This window comes from Arachis hypogaea, chromosome 14 (assembly GCF_003086295.3).
Source record: "Arachis hypogaea cultivar Tifrunner chromosome 14, arahy.Tifrunner.gnm2.J5K5, whole genome shotgun sequence".
NCBI classification, from domain to species: Eukaryota; Viridiplantae; Streptophyta; class Magnoliopsida; order Fabales; family Fabaceae; genus Arachis; species Arachis hypogaea.
In genome coordinates this window covers 30,655,000-30,663,728 of record NC_092049.1, presented here as the reverse complement: position 1 = coordinate 30,663,728, position 8,729 = coordinate 30,655,000, and positions in this window count along the sequence as shown.

Genomic DNA, 8,729 nt, shown 5'->3' with positions numbered 1-8,729 from the left:
AAGGTATGGTTCCTCCCAAATGTAGTACTTTGTATCAGTCAATTGCTTCTTCACTTGTTGCCTACTGTACTCCCTTGGAATAAAATTCATGGCCTTATAATTGGCAATGTCTGCAAACCATAGAGCCTGCTGAATGAGGAATAATTGCTCATCCGAAAACGTCTCAGTCACAGCTGTGGGTGGTTGTACTCCTGCTTCAGGCTCAATTCTGGAGAGATGGTCAGCTACTTGATTGTCTGACCCTTTCCTGTCTTTTATCTCAATATCAAACTCCTAAAAGAGCAACACCCATCTGATTAACCTTGGTTTAGAATCCTGTTTGGTTAGAAGGTACTTCAAAGCAGCATGATCAGTATAATCAATAACTTTAGAACCAAGTAAATAGGACCTAAACTTATCAATAGCATACACAACAGCTAATAATTCCTTTTCTGTAGTTGTGTAATTCTTTTGGGCATCATTTAACACATGACTAGCATAGTAAATGACATGTACAAGCTTACCATGCCTCTGTCCTAAAACAGCTCCTATAGCAAAGTCACTAGCATCACACATTAATTCAAATGGTAAATCCCAGTCAGGGGGAGCTATAATGGGAGCAGAGGTAAGGTTTGCTTTCAAAGTTTCAAAAGCATGCGGACAATCTGAATCAAAGACAAAAGAAATATCAGCAACCAACAGGTTGCTTAAAGGTTTAGCAATTTTAGAAAAATCCTTTATAAATCTTCTATAAAATCCTGCATGACCCAAGAAACTCCTGACTGCCTTAACATTAGTTGGTGGTGATAATTTTTCAATTACCTCCACATTTGCTCTATCAACCTCAATTCCCTTACTTGAAATTTGGTGTCCAAGAATAATACCTTCTGTAACCATAAAATGACATTTTTCCAATTTAAAACAAGGTTTGATTCTTGAAACCATTTCAAGACAAGAGATAAATGCTTAAGGCAGGATTCAAAAGAATTACCAAAGACAGAAAAGTCATCCATAAATACCTCAATGAACTTTTTAACCTTATCAGAAAAAATTGAAAGCATACACCTCTGAAAAGTTGCTGGAGCATTGCAAAGTCCAAAAGGCATTCTTATGTAGGCAAATACTCCAAAGGAGCATGTGAATGCTGTCTTCTCTTGATCTTGAGGGTCCACTGTAATTTGATTATATCCAGAATAGCCATCTAGAAAGCAATAAAATGCATGACCAGCTAACCTCTCAAGCATCTGATCAATGAAAGGCAGGGGGAAGTGATCCTTCCTTGTAGCAGTGTTGAGCCTCTTGTAGTCTATACACATTCTCCATCCCGTGATTGTTCTTGTAGGAATAAGCTCATTCTCTTCATTCTTGATCACTGTCATCCCTCCTTTCTTGGAAACTACCTGCACAGGACTTACCCAAGGACTGTCAGAAATAGGGTAAATAATACCTGCTTCCCATAGTTTCATTACCTCTTTATGGACCACCTCTTTCATAGTTGGATTGAGTCTCCTTTGTGGTTGCACAACTAGTTTGGCATCATCTTCAAGGAGAATTTTGTGCATGCACTTGGTTGGACTAATCCCCTTCAAGTCATTAATGGTCCACCCAATAGCTGTTTTGTGACTCCTGAGCACTGAAATAAGCACCTCTTCCTCTTTAGGCTTCTGAGAAGAGCTAATAATCACTGGGTATGAACTATTTTCACCCAAGAACACATATTTCAGAGAAGGAGGTAAATCTTTGAGCTCAAGCTTGGGGGCTTCCTCCTCTGCTTTAGGCGTGTAAACTAGTGCCTTCTAGGGTGGTGAATCATCAACTTCAACTAATTCATACTCAGAAACAGGGTCCAGAATGTCATCAAGTACCTCAGCTTCCAGTACTTCTTGAACAAGGGTTTCAACAACATCAATTCTCATACACCCTTCAGAATCATTAGGGTGCTTGAGAGCTTCAAAAACATTAAGGATAACTTGTTCTTCATTGACCCTCAAGGTTAACTCACCCTTTTGCACATCAATCAGAGATATACCTGTAGCTAAAAAGGGTCTACCAAGAATAATAGAGGATTTTACATCCTCTTCCATGTCTAATATAACAAAATCAGCAGGAAAAATAAAGGGTCCTACTTTCACAAGTAAATCCTCAACAACACCCACAGGTAATTTAATAGAAAGATCAGCAAGTTGAAGAGAAATACGAGTGAGTTTTACCTCCTCAATTTAAAACTTTTTCATCACTGAAAGTGGCATGAGATTGATGCTAGCTCCAAGATCACATAAAGCTCTCTGAATGGTGACATCTCCAATGGTGCAAGGAATCAGAAAGCTCCCTGGATCTTGCATTTTCTCAGGAAGTTTATGTTGAATAATATCACTGCATTCCTTGGTTAACACCACGCTTTCTTGCTCCTTCCAATTCCTCTTGTTAGTCAACAATTCTTTCATAAATTTAGCATAAAAAGGCATTTGCTCAAGAGCCTCTGCAAAAGGAATGTTGATCTGTAGCTTCTTGAAGACATCTAAAAATTTAGAGAACTGCTTTTCTTTGGAAGCCTTTTGAAGCCTCTGAGGATATAGAATTTTTGGCTTGTATTCAGGAGCCTTTGGCAATGTAGAATACGTGTCAAGAGAGTCAGGGAATGGGTTGTCTGCACGCTTTGGAGGGGCATGCTCCACTTTTTCCTTCTTCTCCTCTGGAGCTTTCTTTTCAACTAGCTCTTCATTGGCCCTTGTCTTAGAGCCAGCTGTTTTACCACCTCTCAATTGAATAACCCTGTAATCGTCTCTTGGGTTCACCACTGTACCACCTGGAAATGTGCTTGCAGACCTCTCAGGTATTTGCTTGCTCAGTTGGCCCATTTGCACCTCTAAGTTTCTAATGGAGGCTCTGGTTTCCTGCATAAAACTCCTCATCATCTCCCAATTAGAATCTTCTTGGGATTTAGAGTTTTCCTACTGAGGTGGTTGTTGTTGCTAAGACTGAAATTGGCGGTTATTGTAATTGTTCTGTTGGAAGCCGCCCTGAGAATTATTGTTGAAGTTTTGAGCTCTCCGAGTTTGGTCCCTCCACCCAAAATTTGGGTGATTTCTTCATCCCTGATTGTATGTCTTAGAATATGGATCATTGTTGGGATTTCTAGGACCACTCCCCATGTAATTGACCTGTTCAGAAGAGCATTGAGCATAGTCATAATTATCATTTTGCATAAAACTACCTGTCATGTCATAAAAGATCTCTTGAGAGGGGTTTTGGGTGTTGATAGCTGAGACTTGCATGCCACCCATCTGTTGAGTAAGTAGACTTATTTGCTGAGACATAAGCTTGTTCTGAGCAAGAAGAGCATTAAGAGCTTCTACTTCCATAACACCCTTCTTCTGAGGAGCCTCAGAGTTCACAGGATTCCTGTTAGATGAGTATAAAAATTGGTTGCTAGCAACCAATTCAATCAGCTCAATAGTCTCCTCCGATATTTTCTTCTTGTGCAATGAACCACCTGCAGAATTATCTAAGCACATCTTGGACATTTCACCCAAGCCTTCATAAAAGATGTCTAGTTAGGTCCATTTAGAGAACATGTCCGGAGGGCATTGCCTAATCAGTAGCTTGTACCTCTCCCAAGCTTCATAAAGAGTTTCACCATCCCTCTGCCTGAAGGTCTGAACCTCCACCCTAAGCTTAGTCAGCTTCTTTGGTGGGAAAAATTTAGTAAGAAACTCAGTAACAACCTTGTCCCAAGTATTCAAACTCTCCATGGACTATGAATCTAGCCATAGCTTTGCTCCATCCCTCAGAGCAAACAGGAAGAGCATGAGTTTGTACACCTCTGGGTTCACTCTATTTGTCTTCACAGTATCACAAATTTGCAGAAAATTAGAAATAAATTGATTTGGATCTTCGTAGGGCAGACCATGATACTGGCAGTTTTGTTGCATCAGGGTGACCAATTGTGGCTTCCATTCAAAGTTGTTCGCAGTTATAGGAGGCACCACAATGCTTTTTCCATGAAGATCTGCAGTAGGAGTAGAGTAAGAGCCAAGCACTCTCCTTTGTTCTTCATTCCAATTCGGATTTGCCACATTGGCATTAACAGCATTATTGTGATCCATATTGGATTCTGCAGGCTTGTAAAGTCTTTCTTGTTGTAAACGTCGCCTACAAGGCCTTTTAGGTTCTGGTTCAAAGTCTAACAGAGGTTCCTTGTCTCTGTTCCTGCGCATAAAAAAACAGAAAACAAGAAAAGGTGGGAATCTCTACGTCAGAGTACAGAGAAGTCCCAGTGAGGTATCCTGTGTAAAATAATAAATAAAAATGCTAAATAAAATAAATAAATAAATTTCGAAAATGACAACTAAAATTAGACAGAAATTTTTGAAAATTAATAGGAAAATTAAACAAGACAATTAAAATAAAATTAACTAGGTGACACCAAACTTAATTTCAGAAATTAAGAAAAAATATTAGTGCTATTTGAAAAAAAATTTTCGAAAATAATAAGCAAAATTTAAATAAAATTAAAACTAAAACGCCTAATCTAAGCAATCAAACAACTGATAGTTGTTGATCACTATCAATCCCTGGCAACGGCGCCAAAAACTTGGTCCGGTAATTTCTAACCCACAAACTAACTGCAAGTACACCGCATCATACCAAGTAATACCTCAGGTGAGTGAGGGTCGATCCCACGAGGATTGAAGGACTAAGCAACAATGATTGATTGGTTGGCTTAGTTAGACAAACAGAAAAGAGTGTTTGAATATTCAAAGAGCATTAAACAATCGTGCAGAAATTAAAATAGTAAAGTAAATGGGTTGGGAGTAAAGTATGGAGAAGGCAGTTAAGGTTTCAGAGTTATCTATTTTTCCGGATTAATTTTTCTTACAAACTATTTTAATCATGTAGGATTTAATTTATGGCAAACTATATGTGACTAGACCCTAATTCCTTAGACCTTTCTAGTCTTCTCTAATTTTCATCAACTCCCAATTCCTTGGTCAATCAATTCCAATTAGAGGGTGATGATCAAATTCCAGTTTATATGCCACAAAAACTCTAATTATCCAAAAATAAAAGGATTATATGTCACGTATCCCGTTAAATCCAAATAATTAAAATTTAGGAGAAAATATTTTCAAGTTGTTGTTCAAGTAAAGAGCTTTTCCAAGTTATACAAGAACTCAATTAGAACATGGGTCATACTTCCGTTCCACCCAAGTTCATAAAATAAAGAATGAAAATAATTCTTAAATATAAATCAATACATGAATTAAAATAGAAAAATAATAAAATCAATCCATATAATAGACAGAGCTCCTAACCTTAATAGTGGAGGTTTAGTTGCTCATGGTTCAGAGAAAAATAAGGATTGTAAATTGGAATGGAATAATGTTCGGCTGGAATCCCCCTGTTGGAATCTCCTTTTATATCTAATCCTAATTAATTTAAAATCTATCTTTTTTTAAAAACTAAAATAATATCTTTTCCTATTTTATAATAAAATTTAAAGTTTAAATCAGAATTAATTAGAGCAATCAGCATATCTTCAATTGATGGATGGGGACCACTTGCTTCATAGGGTCCACGCCTAACTTGGAGTGGGCATAACCATTCTTGTGTGAATCTCCCTTGAGTTTCTGTTATGCCCTGGCTCTAGTTTGTGTTTCTGGGCCAAAAACTGGGTCGAAACTCGAACTGAAATCGCCCTCAGCATTTTCTGCGTTTCCTGCATGTCACGTAAGTCACGCGTACGCGTTAGTCACGCGTACGCATCGATGGTCTTTTCCGCGTGTCACGCGTATGCGTCAAGTACGCGCACGTGTCACTGAGCAACTTCGCTTTTCACGCGTACGCGTCAGGCACGCACACGCGTCGCTCCTCGCTGGTCAGCTCCTTGGTTTTTTCTCTTTCTCTGCAGAAACTCCATCAAATCCATCCGAATGCTACCTAAAATAAATAGAACTACACAAAACTCAAAGTAGCATCCATAGTGGTTAAAAGATAATCAATTCCTGATAAAACTTAACAAATTAAATGCAAATTCACTAGGAAACGGTAAGAAAGATGCTCAGGCATCACGTACGCATGCATCTGTGCGTCCGCACAGGTCCCAACACGTGATTTCATTAATGATCCATGTGCTTCTTGAATTCTGAGGCCTTTGGGCCATTTTGGGAGGCTTGGATGCTGTTTTGGAGTGCTATATGAAGGAGAATTTATCACTTATGAAAGGGGGAAGCATTAGCATTAATTTTTGATAGTTTTTCATAGTGTTAGGAGTAGGAGTAGTGTAGAGTAGATAGCTCTCCTAGGGTTTATCAATTTCTATTGTAGCATTTTATAGCAAGCTTTGATCTTTGATTTTACTTCTTCAATTGTAAGTACTCTCAATCTCCTCTTTAATTCAAGCACTTTTACTTTCATTTCCTTTTGGTTCAAGTTACTTTGTTCATATTGTAATTTTGTGTTTCTTGAAGTTTTGATCAATGAATTTTACATTTCATACTTCTTTTATGTTTGATTGCTTGTTTATGTTTGCTTTTGTTGATAGTTGGTTATAGTTTTCCATTTTACTTGCAATTTTCCATGTTTTACTTTTATGCACACAAGGTGTTTGTGAAAATGCCAACTTTAGAAATTGAGTAGATTTTCCTACCTTGGCTTGTGGTTTGAGTTCCTAGGATACTAGAGTTATAATGTCCAACATTTAGTGGTAATTCTTGGGTAGTTAGTTGACTCTTGTTTCCATTGATGCTATCTTTTTATCAACTAGTTGATAAGTTGGTTAGGACTTATGGATTATGGCGAGATTGACTCATCATAATTACCATAGTTGTGGTTATGGCGATGATAGGATTCCTTGGATACTCATTCCCAAGTCAAGGCTCTTTATTGCATTTATAGCATTTTCACTAAGTTTTGATCTTGTCTTCCTTTTACTTGCATTAATTACAATTTTGCTCATCGCCGAGCTCTTTTAATCTTTAGTTCTTTGATTGTACAAAACCCCTTTTGTAACCCTTAACAACCGGAAGCATAACATTTCATTTGCATTCCTAGGGAGAACGACCCGAGGTTTAATTACTCTCGGTTATATGTTTTGATTTGAATTTATTATTTGATCGATACTCAATTGTTGGGTTTGGACTATACTTATAACGGACAAATTCTACTTTTAGTGAGGAAATCCAAACCTGTGCATTTGGGCATTTATCAATAGGAAGAAGATGCACTATCAGGGGCAAAAATTTGAGCCCATACTCACCTCCGTAAGGAGCTTAAAGGTCAAGCTAGTGATGTTAAAAAAGCGCTTGTTGGGAGGCAACCCAACTTTACTCAACTATATTTATTTTCATTTTGTTTTTAATTCAGTTGTCAGAGTCATAATCATGTGCATTAATCAAGAGATAGAATCCACAGCAGTGAAAACAGAACACTCCAGAAAGAGTGTCAAAGTTGAACGCTAGTGAGGAAGCCCTCACTGGGCGTTCAACGCCCCAAGAGGGGAGCATTGCTGGCGTTGAACGCCAGCCAAGGAGCAGTCCCTGGGCATTCAAACGCAAGTGCAAAAGAGCATGGAATCTGGAATTCCCTAGCCTCTCAGGACCAGTAGGTCCCACAGAAGCTCCACCTACCCCATATTCTCCTACGTTCATATTTGCTCGAGGACGAGCAAAACTCTTAAGTTTGGTGTTGCAAAAGCTCTGCTTTGTGACTTCTACCACTCTTAAGTATAGAAAAAGCGGATGGAGCAAACTAGAGAGCATGCACACGAGCTAGTGTAGCAGCCTTAACAAAGACAAAGGAGTGACATTGAAGAGATCAAGCACTACATTTAATCCTCAAGGAGGAGCACTAGCCACCATCATTCGGGTGGATTCGTTCTCTTTTACTCCTTTACTATTATTTTTTCTATTTTCTGTCTGTTTATTTATCTGTTCTCTTGTTCTAGTTGCATGATCATTTGCATTGATGTCTTAAAGTTATAAAATGTTCCATATATCTCTCACCTTACTTAAATAAAGTATTTATTGAAAAGAATTGAGAGATGCATGAATTTTAAGTTTAAAATAAGATTAGTTTAATTGGTTTGATGTGGCATCATTTGCTTTTGTTTTCTGAATGTATGATTAAACAGTGCATATTTGAAGTTGAAATTTTAGAATGTTGGCTCTTGAAAGAATAAGGAAAAATGAAAAATACTATTGATAATCTAAAAAATCTAAAAAATCTTGAAGCAAGAAAAAGTAGCAAAAGAAAAACCATGTTGCAAAAGAAAAAAATATATATGCATGCGAAAAAAAGAAAGAAAAATGGCGAAAAGAAAAAAAAATTAAAAAGCAGAAAAATCCATTACTGCCCAAAAATGCAGGAAAAGGAGGGCAGATTGAAAAAGCCAGTAACCCTTTAAACCAAAAGACAAGGGTAAAAAGACCCAAGGCTTTGAGCATTAATGGATAGGAGGGCCCAAAGGAATAAAATTCTGGCCTAAGCGTCTCAATAAAGCTGTCCCTAACCATGTGCTTGTGGCATGAAGGTGTCAAGTTAAAATCTTGAGACTGAGCGGTTAAAGTCGTGGTCCAAAGAAAAAAGAGTGTGCTTAAGAACTCTGGATACCTCTATCTGGGGACTCTAGCAAAGCTGAGTCACAATCTCAAAAGGTTAACCCAGTTAAAGTGTATGTGGCATGAATGTATCCAGTGGTAATACTGGAAAACAGAGTGCTTAGGGTCACGGCCAAGACTCTAAAAGTTGTG